Here is a 14,323-nt window from a genome sequence, read left to right as displayed (position 1 = left end):
ATATTCCCTTGACATTTGCAATTTTCTTGAAGAATTCACTAGCCTTTCCTATTCTATTGTTTTCCTCTATTTCATTGCATTGCTTATTTAAGAAGGCCTTCTTATCTCTTCTCACTGTTCTCCCGAACTTTGTATTCAGTTGGTTATATCTTTCCCTTTCTCCCTTGCCTTTCGTGTCTCTTCTTTCCTTAGCTATTTGTAAACCTTCCTTACACACCACTTTGTCTTCTTGCATTTCTTTTTCTGTGGGATGGCTTTAGCCATCACCTCATGTACAATGTTATGAACTTCCATCTGTAGTTCTTTAGGCACTCTGTCTACCAGATCTAATACTTTTAATTTATTCTTGAACCCTACTGCATAATCATAAGGTATTTGATTTAGGTCATACCTGAATGGCCCAGTGTTTTTCCTTATTTTCTTCAATTTAAGCCTGAATCTTGCAATAAGGAGCTCATGATCTGAGCCACAGTCAGCTCCAGGTCTTATTTTTGCTGACTGTATACAGCTTCTCCATCTTTGCTGCAAAGAATATAATCAGTCTGATTTCAGTATTGACCATATGGAGATGTCCATGTGTAGAGTCATTAAACTCTAGACAGTGTATTAAAAAGCAGAGACATCACTTGCCAACAAAGGTCCATATAGTCAAAGCTGATTTTTCCTGTAGTCATGTATGAATGTGAATGAATCTGAGCACCAAAGAACTGATGCATTCACACTCTGGTGCTAGAGAAGACTTTTGAGAGTCCCTTGGACAGCAAGGAGATCAAACCACTCAACCCTAAAGGAAATCAATCCTGAATATCCATTGGAAGGATGGATTTGTAGCTCCAATACTTTGGGCACCTAATGTGAAGAGCTGACTCATTGGAAAAGACTGATTCTAGGAAAGATTGAAGGCAAAAGGAAAGGGGATAGCAGAGGTTGAAATGGTTAGATAGCATCACCAACTCAATGGACATAAATATGAGCAAACTCTGGGAGACAGTGGAGGACAGAGGAGCCTGGCATGCTGCAGTCCATGGAGTCACAAGAGTTGGACACGACTTAGCAGCTGAAAAACAACAGCAGTCGATACTTTTACCTTTGAATGTTATATTATTTTACTAAGACGTTCATAGCAAAATACCACAGACTGGGTGGCTTATATAACAGGAATTAATTTTTTCACAGTTTTGGAAGCTAGAAGCCCAAAATCGAGTTGACAGCAGGCTTGGTTTCTCCTGAGGCCTGTCTTCTCGGCTTGCAGATAGTTCTCTCCTTACTCTGTCCTCACATAGCCTTTTCTCTGTGTGAACATATCCTTTGTGTGTCCAAATATCGTCTAATAATGATACCAGTCAGATGGGTTTAGGGCCCATTCTAAGGAACACATTTTAACTTAATCACCTCTTTAAAGACCATATGTCCATGTGTAGTCACATTCCGAAGCAGGGGATGTTAGGACTTCCACATCTGAATTTTGAGGTGCCACAACTCGGTTCATAACACTCCACCCTTGAGATACCCAAATTTCATGTCCATCTCACATGCAGATTACTTTTACCTCTATCTCAACAGCCTAAAGTCTTAACCCACCACAGTTCAACTCTAAGTCCCATGTCTAAATAGTATCTAAATCAAGTATACGGGAGACTCAAGAGATGCTTGATCTTAAGGCAAAATTCCTTTCCAGTGGTGAAACTGTGAAACCAGATAAGTTATCTGCTTACCAAATGTAATAGTAAGACAGGCATAGCATAGACAGTCTTATTTCAGCTGGAAGAAATTGGAAAGAGGAAAGGTGCCAAGGGTCATTGTTGTTGTTCAGTTGGTCAGTCACGTCCAACTCTTTGTGACCCTATGGACTGTATCCCACCTGGCTCCTCTGTCCATGGGATTTTCCAGATAAGAATACTTGAGTGGGCTGCCATTTCCTACTCCAGAGGATCTCCCCGACCCAGGGATCGAACTGGCATCTCCTGTGCATCTCCTGCACTGGCAGACAGATTCTTTACCACTGAGCTGTCAAGGGTCATAAGCAAGTCTAAAACCTAGACAAAAAATTCCATTAGATTTCGAAGATTAAGAATAATCCTGTTTGGTTCAATGCTCTGTCCTCCAGGCTCACAGGGATGGAAGCTCTACCTTCTGGATCTGTTGGGGTAGCAGCCCCACTCGTGAGGTCCCAGGCCTGACTCGTTGAAGCCAAGGAGGAGATAGTCCCAGCTTTGGGGTTATTTCTACCTTTTCTTGAAGGATAACACACGTTCACAGTTGGATATGTCTATTGTCCTGTCCTGTAGAATCCCAGACATCTGACAGTCTTCCTTCACTTTGTCTCATCCCTCTTCTCTTCAGTCGAAGCTGGCAACGTTTCTGATGGTATAACCCCGTCTCTATCCCTAGCTTCTGCTGAGATGGCTGATTAGACCAAGAATCATATCCATAGTCTAATGGAGCGACTGTGTAATCATATACTTTGTGTTCTCTCCAGGGCTCGAACCCAGGTCTTCTGCATTGCAGGCAGATTGTTTACTGTCTGAGCCACCAGGGAACTCAGTGTTTTCTTCAGAATATGTTTTCTCATTTTTTTGCAATATGGATAGACTGAGAATTCCTCAAATCTTAAAGTGTGGTGCCTTTCTACTTAACAATTCCTTCTTCAGTTTTTCTTTCTCTGTTTCACATTTTTCTATAAGCACCAAGGAGAAACTGGGCAATGCCATCAACATTTTGCTTAAAATCTCCTCTGCTCAATATTCAAATTTGTCGCTTACAATGTTTACTTTCCACAAAACATTAGGACAAAATTCAGCCAAGTTATCTGCCACTTTGTAACAAAAATCATCTTTCCTTCCGGTTCCTACCACATGATCCTTTTTTCTTTCTGAGTTCTCATCAGAATCTCCTTTAGTTTCATATTTCTACCAACAGTTTCTTCCTGGCACACTACACTTTTTCTAACATGCACTTCAAAACTCTTTTAGCTTCTATCCATTCTCAGATACAAAGCTACTTCTATATTTTCAGGCATTTGTTAAAGCAGTATCCCATTTCTCAGTGCCAAAATCCACATTAGTCAGGATTCTGCAGAGAAGCAGAACCAACAGGATGTTTATTTACATTAAAAAATTGAGTCACATAATGGTGGAGGTTTGGTAAGTAAAAAATCTGGAAGGAATTCCCTGGAGGTCCTGGGAGCTTCCACTGCAGGGGGCATAGTTTTGGACCCTGGTTGGGGAACTAAGATCCCACAAGCTGCACAGCATGGCCAAAAAACAAAAAGTAAGAGGCTAGCCAGTTTTTCAACTGATTGGATGAGGCTTATCTATTATGAAAGGTTATGTGCCCTACTCAAAGTTCACTGATTTCAATGTTAAATTCGTACAAATGATGGAAGAAATGTTCGCATCTTGAGGTATGGGAAGTCATTCTAGGTTATTCATGATTTAACTTAAACTTTATGCTAACCAGAACATCCTGTTTTGTGGCCTATTAAACATACATTGTACATGTGCTTCAACCATTAAAGAAAAGCATGTGCTGTCCAGAAGTATGTCATTTGGAATATAAAGATAAATGCTTCCCTTTCTGGGACATCAATGCTACTACTCCTTCAAGGATAAGGCTCCATTCCCAGGGGCCAATGCCATACTGACTCACTGTGTATGTGCTGATCTGTATTTTTTGTAAGCTTAAGAAAATGTACCTCATATTTGATGTTCTTCGTTCTGATAAGACATAAAACTGTTGAAAACTATGCTTTGCTGGAGCAGTTCCACAGAACTATCTGAGAGGTTGTCACCTGGGCAATAGTTCTCAGTTTGGCTCCAATAAAATTCTCCTCTATTCTTACTATAGATAGGTTTATTGATTATTTCTACACAAAAAAACACCTTCATATAAACATCTAGAATAATGTTTGATCAAATGTCTTGGAACCATGGTCCAGTCAAGTTCATAAAATTAACCATCACAAATGCTCCCAGAGAAGTCTCTCCAGCCCTGGGAACTCTCCAAGTCAAAAAAACAAAGGGAAGTCCCTGAGATGGTCTTTCAGAGAGCTGTCATACTAGTCAAAGCATGCAACCACTATCTTTGAGGATAAGGATTGTACTGATCCCTGTGGCACTTAGCAACCTTCACTAGGAATCTTCATGGTTGCTGCTGGTCTGGGAAATGGGGATGGTAAGAGAGTTATTGTAAGTGCCATAGCTCTCTCTTACTAAAATGCCACAGCTTCTTTCTTCATTAAACTTTCTTCTGGTTGTTGTGAGATTTTGACTAGATTCCAGAGTTCTGTGAAAGTTGAATCTGAGTTTTTGCCAGTTTAGTTGCTTTTGTATCAACACATGAACAGGAGTTTGCTACACTACCATTTTTGAATGACACCACTTCTCTAAATTAAACCACTTTCATGGACCCCTGAAAGTACCCTGGGGCCTAGCCATTGTGACTACTCTGCTTAATTCATAAGATGTCCCTATGCCTGCCAAGAATCTTGGTACCTAGAAGCCATTCTGAGCCAGCCCTTCCCTAGGGATAGTGAACTTCCTGTCAGCTTCAGTAGTCACAAACATGGGAAGTCAGTTCCCAGCTCTGCCTTTACCTCTATGATCTGGACTAATGGACTTAACTACTCTGAGATTCACTTTTCCTCTTTTTTCCATTTGGGTCTCAGAATGAATGCAATAAATTAAAAAGATAACAAATGTGTGCTAAGTCACTCTGTCGTGTCCAACTTTTTGTGACCCTATGGACTGTAGCTCTCCAGGCTCCTCCATCCATGGGATTTCCCAGCAAAAATACTGGAGTGGGTAGCCATTTCCTTCTCCAGGGGATCTTCCAGACCCAGGGATCAAACCCACGTCTCTTCCATCTCCTGCATTGGCAGGATTCTTTCCCACTAACGCCACCTGGGAAGCCTGCCTAGCCCAATACTGATACTTAAATCTAGTTCCAGTTTCCTCTTCTCACATTCAAATCTTCCACGAGCTGTCTATTTTCTTTCTTGCCACTTTTCCACAGGTGAAATTAGTGGCTGGTAATGGCTGGATAAGGTACTCTTTGAAGAGCATTTGCATTCTCATAAAGGACACTCTTCAGCCCATAGGATTTAAACTTTTCTGATAGAATTAAAAGTCAACTCTTTGGGGGAGAAGCACAGTTTAGGAAGAGGGACTAGTCTCCTTTACAGATACTGTGGGTGTTTGCATGTGTTTTTAATTTGGTAGATGATGATGTTCCACTCTTGCAGAGGATATGAAGCTTGATAAATTAGACACACTATGATGGATGCGCAGATATTATGTAATAACTGCCTACAGATAGGGAGGTGTGTGATTTGGGGCACATCACAGGAAAACTTACTTTGCTCATCTATGAACTGAGGATAATGAAGTTGACATGCAAATGTTTTACAAACTCAAACTTAACCAATGTGAGGCAGTGTAATTATTCATTTATATAGTCACTGTTATAAAATCTTAGCTAATAGTAAATGTCTACCCATCCACGCACCACAACTAGAGAACCCATGCACTGCAACAAGAGAAGCCCGCATGCTTCAACAAAGACCCAGAGTAGCCAAAAAAAAAGTTTAAAATGTGCCTTCCCACAAAGCAATAGTCTGAAAACAGTGTCAATGCAAAGAGTTTGTGACTTATACTCATATTTTTAGCCTTCTTAAAGGAAGACTTTCTCTATCAAATCTCTCCTAGTACAAAAAATGAAACCACAGAATTTTTAATTCCCAGGTCTAATTCCACATACAATTTTTGTGAAATTTATTTGTTTATATCAGGCTTCATTTCCAAAAAATGTCAAGGCAGCTTACAAAGACAGGGGTTTGATGGTAAAAAAAATTTTTAAGTGATGAAATTGTAGATAAAAGAAAGTAGAAAAAGTAAGAGTGAAGTTAGTGAAATATAAGGGTAGGGTTGGTATTTAACCCCATATTTAATCCTTCAGAGCACCCTGTAAATCTAGCATAATAATCATCCAGCTGTTGAACGCTGCCAGTATTCAGTACTTCTTGATATAACTCAGTTTACTGTTGAACAACTGTGACCACTAGAAAGGGCTTTTTCTTAGCATCACCACCATGTAATTTAGCACTTAGTCACGGTCTCCCTAATACTGTCTACCTGATATTCTAATTTAATTAACATTCACCGAGAGTTCAATATGCATCAGAAACTATGTTGATACATTATCTCATTTAATCTTTAAATAACACTGTGAGTGTTTTTAAATCTTCATTTTACAGATGAGGAAAAGTAAGGTTTCAGAGGTTGAATGACCTGCCCGTAGTTACTTTAAGGCAGTCAGCTTAAAATGTTCTTCCTAACATAGATCTTCTGAATCTGAATCCAATGCCTGCACCACTCCATGTCATCTCCCCATAATGTATGGTTTTTTCTCCCCCTGTTGCACTATAAGCTACCTGGGTACTCGATAACAGGTGGCTACCAATCATTGAATAGCAAATATTACACTGAAGTGAATTCAGGGAAATCCTCAGGAATCACCTCCTGACTTCACGGCTATAGGATGTAGTGAGATAGGAATGAGCCCTGTTCCACTAGGGCTCTGTCAGCTTTGGAAAAGAAAAACATGTGGAGTATATATATATGCCAAATTAATGATTACTTTCTTGGTTATTTTATGCTTTATCTCCTTCCTTGTATATATATTAGGTGAGGTAAGATTGAAGTACAGCTAATCTTTTGAAAAGAAATACAACACAGATTTTCCTGACCCATTGTTCTACCCTCAGTAAGCCAATTAAAGAGTTTATGAACTCTTCCTCTGGAATCTTGCCACAATACACTTCAAAATTGTACAAAAACAAATGGAAGAAAACATAAATGGAGCCAACCTCTGAGATGGTAACAGGCAGGAAGGCCAAGGGTCTCCAAAGGGAGGAAATAGGGTACAAGTGTCAGACATTTTTTATCTCTCTCTTAGGCAGCAGGAATTCCCTGGTGGCTCAGATGGTAAAGCGTCTGCCTGCAATGTGGGTAGACCTGGGTTTGATACCTGGGACAGGAAGATCCCCTGGAAAAGGAAATGGCAACCCACTCCAGTATTCTTGCCTGGAAAATCCCATGGATGGAGTAGCCTGGTAGGTTACAGTCCATGGGGTCACAAAGAGTTGGACATGACTGAACAACTTCATTTTCACTTGAAGCAGCAGGAGGAAGTAAACAAGTGTTAGTTTTTTTCCCCCTTCTCTATACAAATTTAAAAAGAGGTTTCTCTTAAAATTCTGTGTTGCCATGATGACACCTGGCTCCACCTGAACTTAACTTTTCTTAAACCTTGAGCTAACCAATGTGTTTTTCTTAATGGAATTGTTTGTCTTAAGCTATGTTAATGAGCTATGTATTTACCTTAGACTCTGTCTTCAAGTCTGTTCAGCCTTGGGAATTAATTAAGACTCAGAACAGATTTGACAAACCAGTATGTTTTACTCACGCAAGTGTTCTCTTAAGCTATGTTGATGAGACTGTATTTGCTTGGAAAACTGCCTTTCTTCAAGATTCTTGTCAGTCATTTTATGGCACTGGACAACTCACCTTGTGCCAATGTTATCTCAAAATGCATATTGTGGGTGAGGGGCCTGGTACCAGCCTCTGAGTTTTGAGACATTTCTTTTCTCTTAATTAGCAGAATGCTAGTAGCTGGAGGGTGGGAGGTGGGGCGGGGGGGGGCACTCTTTCTACTCCCTTCTGATGTCTAGGTCAGAAGCTTTCTCTATCTCTTTCACACTTTAATAAAACTTTATTACACTAAAGCTCTGAGCAATCAAGCCTTGTCACTGGCCCCAGACTGAATTCTTCTCCAGAGGCCAAGAATCCCAGCATCTTTTGTGGTTCAGCAACGAACTTTCACCTCTAGTGAGGTTATGCTAATAATTTAATTTTGTTTATAGAATAGTAGATCTGTGGGGAATCCTCTTCTATCTTTCCAGAATATGATTTATCGTTGCCACTCCCAAACACCTGTTTTCCAAGTGACTATCTTAAACTGAGGTGCAGAGTGAAACTTTACTTACCCCAAGTCTCATGGGTCAATTGTTATGTGTCAGTACTTAAAGCTTTTTTAAAACTTTAATTTTTTTTAGCCACGGTGGGTCTTTGTTGTTGCACGTGGGCTGTCTCTGTTGCAGCGAGTGGGGGCCACTCTTCACCGTAGTGTGGTGGCCTCTCCTCATGGTGCTTTTCTTGTTGTGGAGCATGGGATCTAGGTGCATGGGCTTCAGTAGTTGCAGCTCGTGGGCCCTAGAGCATGGACTCAGTAGTTTAGGCACACTGGCTTAGTTGCTCCATGGCTTGTGGGATCTTCCCGGACCAGGGATCAAACTTGTGTCCCCTACATTGCAAGGCAGATTCTTAACCACTGGACCACCAGGTAAGTCCTAATATTTAGTTTTTAATTCTCTTTGGACTTGATTAAAAGGTCGCAAGAAACTTCACTCTGTTTTAAAATTAGTTGGTTTTTTTTTTCAATCTTAAGGCTACCTCTTTCCTCTAATGACATCGTGATGCTTCTTTCACTTTCTTGATATCACTGTGAAATTCACCTGTCTGAAGCTGAGCTTTGCTTTCCCACTTTCTTGCCTCTGAGCTCATATATTTCTCAGAAATCTATGACCCAGCTCTGGCATTTCAGAGTCTTGCCAAGAGAACCTCACAGACTTCATCTGTCTCTTACTCCCAGTTTCCTCTGATACCACCCTAGTCTCTGATGTCACACATCCTGTGTCTGATCTCTCCTGTTTACCTTTCCAGCTTCACACTAATTTTTTAATGAGAACATTATATTTTATATTCACTTAGTTCCATCCAGTTCAACTCCCTCTCATTTCCTTTTTCTGCCTAGAAACTCTCAATGACCCCTTTTACCTAAACAGTTAATGACAAGAACCCTCTCTGTCAGTCTTCCAGGTCTAACCCTACTCTTTCCTCAACCTTTCTTAGCATCAGGGTCTTTTCTAACGAGTCAGCTCTTCACATCAGGTGGTCAAAGTACTGGAGCTTCAGCTTCAGCATCAGTCCTTCTAATGAATATTCAGAACTAATTTCCTTTAGGATTGACTGATTGGATCTTCTTGCAGTCCAAGGGACTCTCAAGAGTCTACTGCAACACCACAGTTCAAAAGCATCAATTCTTCGGCACTCAGCATTCTTTATGGTCCAACTCTCTCAATCATACATGACTATGGGAAAAACCATAGCTTTGACTACACAGACCTTTGCTGGCAAAGCAATGTCTCTGCTTTTTAATATGCTGTCTAGGTTTGTCAAAGCTTTTCTTCCAAGGAGCAAGGGTCTTTTAATTTCATGGGTGCAGTCACCCTCTGCAGTGATATTGGAGCCCAAGAAAATATAGTCTCTCACTGTTTCCATTGTTTCCCCATCTATTTGCCATGAAGTCATAAGACCAGATGCCATGATCTTCGTCTTTTGAAGGTTGAATTTTAAGTCACCTTTTCCATTGTCCTCTTTCACTACCCATGACAGAATCTCATAGTCTGCGCTAGAATAGAGTCTGTTCCTTAAGACTACTCCCAGTACCTCCTGTCTGGGGTAGATTTCTGGGGGAAATTGGCGACAGATTTGTTTGTAGGTAATTTACAGGGGACATGCTCAGAAGAACACTTCTGAGGGAAGCAGGATTAGCAGAGAAATTGAACTGTAATACAGTCCCAACGGAGAAGGCAATGGCAACCCACTCCAGTACTCTTGCCTGGAAAATCCCATGGATGGAGGAGCCTGGTGGGCTATAGTCCATGGGGTCATGAAGAGTCAGACACTTACTGAGCGACTTCACTTTCACTTTTCACTTTCATGCATTGGAGAAGGAAATGGCAACCCACTCCAGTGTTCTTGCCTGAAGAATCCCAGGGATGGTGGAGCCTGGTGGGCTGCCATCTGTGGGGTCGCACGGAGTCAGACACGACTGAAGCGACTTCGCACAGTCCCAACAAAGGACTCAGTGGCTCCAATGGCCTTTCAGAGTTGCCCAAAATTGAAACAGGAAGCCTGACGTTTATATACCTACATTATCCCATCAATGTGGGCTATGCCCAGGAGAGGGCATGACCTAAGGAGAGGCAGTTCCCTTTAGACAAGGCCAATTTCCCAGAAGGGGAGATAAGGGTCTCTGCCTTGAAAAGTGTGGCAATTCTGGGGAGCACAACACTGCACCTATTACAACAAATTTCTTTGTATATCCATTGCTGTTATCTATTCTGTCAATCTATATAATTTGAAACTTTTATTCTCTATTATTTCCTTTACTATCTTTACCACAGTCTCTTCTCTCTTGTATTCCTTCCAATTTAAGTTTATTTTGCTGTCATACTTCCTGGGATCTATTTTCTCAGACTCCTCCCCTCTACTATTCTCTGAACTTTTCCTTTACTTTACCCATTATGTTTCTGCCTGTTATATTTGATTTTTGAAACTAGGAGTTTTCATTTTATATTTGCGTTGTTTTTTCTGGAGAAAACTTTATGCTGGATAGTTCTGAAGTCCTCAGGGCTTATTTCACCAGAGTGCTCTATGATCTCTTGCTGATTCTATACAGTTTTTTCCACTCACTTGCAATTCAGGGCCTGTAATGACTTCTTTCAATGTTTCAGTTACTCTCAAACCTATTTTCTCAGTTTGATCAAAAAATAATGATGTCTTAGATGACAGTGGTAACTGAATATGAAGAGAATTGGACATTAGGAGAGATATCTTGGTGATATTATCAAGAGGAATTGCTTATGGTCTAATGTAGGAGTGAAGAGGTGCTCTAAAATGGTTTTTGGCTTGGGTAACTGGATGAAGGTTTTATAGAAATGGGGAACACCGGGAGATGAATGACTGATAATGGAACAAGCAGGCACTCTATTTGGCTATGTGAAATTTGAAGTCCCTGTTAGATAGCCAAGTGGATATATCAAAGAAGTAGGTCTGAACTGAGAGGAAAAGGTTTGTTTAGATGTCACTTCCTCTGGGAAGCCTTTCCTGAATACCTACTTCCCATTTCATGAAGCATTACCCTTGCTACCCACAGCATCTTTCATCACTCCCATTGTAGCCTTTATCAAATTTCTACTACAGTTTCTTCTGTATTAGTCCATTTTCTCTGTTAGAATGTGAGCTCTTTGTGGAGCAGAACTTACCTTCTTCATCTTTTTTTTCTCAAATTTCTTTCCTGGATATATGCTATGAGTCAGTTCTTATTTGTCCAATGCATGCATATAACCAGGCAGCCAATTACATTTTTCTCCATAGCTACAATCATTGAAAATTAGTTTCTAAATTCAGTCAGAATTTGCCTCCTTTTACTTTCTATTCAGTTGAGGATACACCTATGAAGCTAAGTGTTATTAATTTACTTGTCTGAATACTGAGTTCAATAAGTTGCCTTAAATCATATGTGAAGGCAATGGCACCCCACTCCAGTACTCTTGCCTGGAAAATCCCATGGATGGAGGAGCCTGGTAGGCTGTGGTCCATGGGGTCACTAGGAGTCGGACATGACTGAGCGACTTCAGTTTCACTTTTCACTCTCATGCATTGGAGGAGGAAATGGAAACCCACTCCAGTGTTCTTGCCTGGAGAATCCCAGGGACTGGGGAGCCTGGTGGACTGCCGTCTATGGGGTCGCACAGAGTCGGACATGACTGAAGCGACTTAGCAGCAGTAGCAGCAGCATGTGTGTGTGTGTGTGTGTGTGTGTGTGTGTGTGTGTATGTGCATATTAGCCTTTCAAGCCAAGTGAAATGAAGTCGCTCAGTCGTGTCCGACCCTTTGCGACCCCATGGACTGTAGCCTATCAGGCTCCTCCATCCATGGGATTTTCCAAGCAAGAGTGCTGGAGTGGGTTGCCATTTCCTTCTCCAGGGGATCTTCCCAACCCAGAAATCGAACCCGGGTCTCCCGCATTGCAGGCAGATGCTTTAACCTCTGAGCCACCAGGGAAGCCCTAATAAAAATCCCAACATTATTTTCACATGTATTATCTTTTTTCTCCCCCAACATGTAATATCTTAAAAACAATGTCTCCTTAAACATGTTTTTGTATTGTCTTCCATAGCCAAATGTGCATTTAATATTTATACTAATAACTTTTATCTTGCTATATTCAACACTCAACTCCAGAAGTCGAGATCATTTTTGATTCCTGAATATATATTTAAATATCTCAAAATACTGTTACCTCCAAGTGTTCAGCTGCAGAAGCTGGAAGCAAAGCAAATGTGCCAAAGTAGGTAACAGAAAATTTATTTTATGGTGGGGTTAAGATAAAGTTCATTTTCGGCCAAAAAAGCTTTTTTTTTGGCCAAAAACACCCACCTAGAAGATTTCAAAACCATTTACTAGAGCAAGTCACCGATAACTTCTCCAAGAATGCAATCAACACCACATCCTTATCTCTCATCAAACTTGCCACACCAGCAATTTAAATGATTTACCCAGTGTTCACTAAAATTTTAATTTTTAATGTGTGCAGCTAATTTTAATGAATAATTATCTATTTTGGAAATATCAGAGTAACTTGGTATCTTTGTGAATATTCTTATGATATATACTTTGAATTCCAACCCTGCAGCTTTAAACACAAAATGGACTTCTGAAAAAGAATTTACCAATTCTAAAAATGCTTACAATTCAGTTGAACTGATTTGTACTTTCTGTGGAAAAAAAAAGCTACTTTTTTTGTTTGGAAAAGAGAATTTGCTGTTTTGTGACTAATTGACATTCTATTTGCACTACTGTGGTTGTTCTTTCCCCTCTCCTTTCACCAGTATACCAGATATGTTTTTCAAAAAGAGAGGAAGTGATATTGTAACACCAATAATCTTTACTAACAGTCTTGTGGAAAAAGTTAGTTTGGGGACCATCTAACTCCCTTTTGGACTATTCATTCAGTCAGGTATGAGCCCAACCAATCATATTATGCTTTGGTTAATATTTACCATTTTATTCAAATCTCAAGAAAAAAAGCAACTATTAAATGCCTTGCCTATAAGGGCTTCCCTGGTGGCTCAGCAATAAAGAATCTGCCTGCAACGCAGGAGATGTGGGTTTGATCCCTGAGTCAGGAAGATCCCCATTCCAGTATTCTTGCTTAGAAAATCTGGTGGACAGAAGAGCCTGGCAAGCTAAGTCCATATGGTCACAAAGAGTTGGACATAAATGAAGTGACTGAGCACACAGCACAAGTGCAGATAAATCACCATCTAAATTTAATAGATGTTTTTGCTTTGATATGTTTTAACATATCAAGGGAATACTATAGCATATTTTTCCTATTCCTGATGACTCCATGTTGGATTTTGATGGTATTTCTACAAGGTCACATAGCAACTTGATGGCACTACTGAGACCAGAATCCTGGTATTTAGATTCCCAAGCTATTACTTTTTCTACTGTACCATGGTGATGTTAAAATGCTTATAGGTGGTGTTTATCATAAAACATAAATAAGAAAAAAAAAGGGTAAAAAAAATTACTTTTCACCAGAGTAAAAAAAAAAAAAAATCAAGATGAAACAATTTAAAGTTTCATCATAGTCCTCTCCTAATTATAAATTCTTCCTTCTTCAGTTTCAAGTATTTACTTGGTCATGTTTTTTTTTTTTTTTAACTTAGGACTGAGTTCAAGTTTGAATATAAGCTTCTTCTAAGCAAGATGTAGATGAAATGAAATTATTAAAACTTTTAAAGAGATTAGTTTAAGATGGTGGAATAAGACATGAGCTCACCTTCTCCTGCCAGAGCATGAAAATAACAACTAGCTGTTGAACAACCATTGACAGAAAGACAATGGAACCCACCAAAAAAAGATATTCCACATCCAAGTACAATGGAGAAGCCACAACAAAACAGTAGGAGGGGCACAATTACAATAAAATAAAATCCTATACACACGAGGTGGCCAACTCACAAACTGAACAATAATACAAAAGATGTTCTCACACTGTTGTGAAGGTTCTACGTCCCACATCAGGCTCTCCAGTCTGGGGATTTACTCAAGGAACTGGGAATCCCCAGAGAATCTGACTTTGAAGACCAGCAGGATTTGATTATAGAGCCTCCATAGGGCTGGGGGAAACAGAGACCCTTGGAGGACACAAACAAAATCTTGTGTGCACCAGAACCCAGGGGAAAAGTACAGTGACCCTATAGGAGACTGAGCCAGACCTACCTGTGATTGTTTGAAGGTCTCTTGGAGAGGTCTGGATCAGCAGTGGCCTGCCATGGGGATGGGGGTATTGGCAGCAGCAGTCCTGGGAGATGCATCTCAGCATAAGTCCTCTTGGAGGTCACCAA

This window comes from Capricornis sumatraensis, chromosome X, assembly GCF_032405125.1.
Source record: "Capricornis sumatraensis isolate serow.1 chromosome X, serow.2, whole genome shotgun sequence".
Taxonomy (NCBI): Eukaryota; Metazoa; Chordata; class Mammalia; order Artiodactyla; family Bovidae; genus Capricornis; species Capricornis sumatraensis.
Note: the sequence above shows the minus strand (reverse complement) of the source record.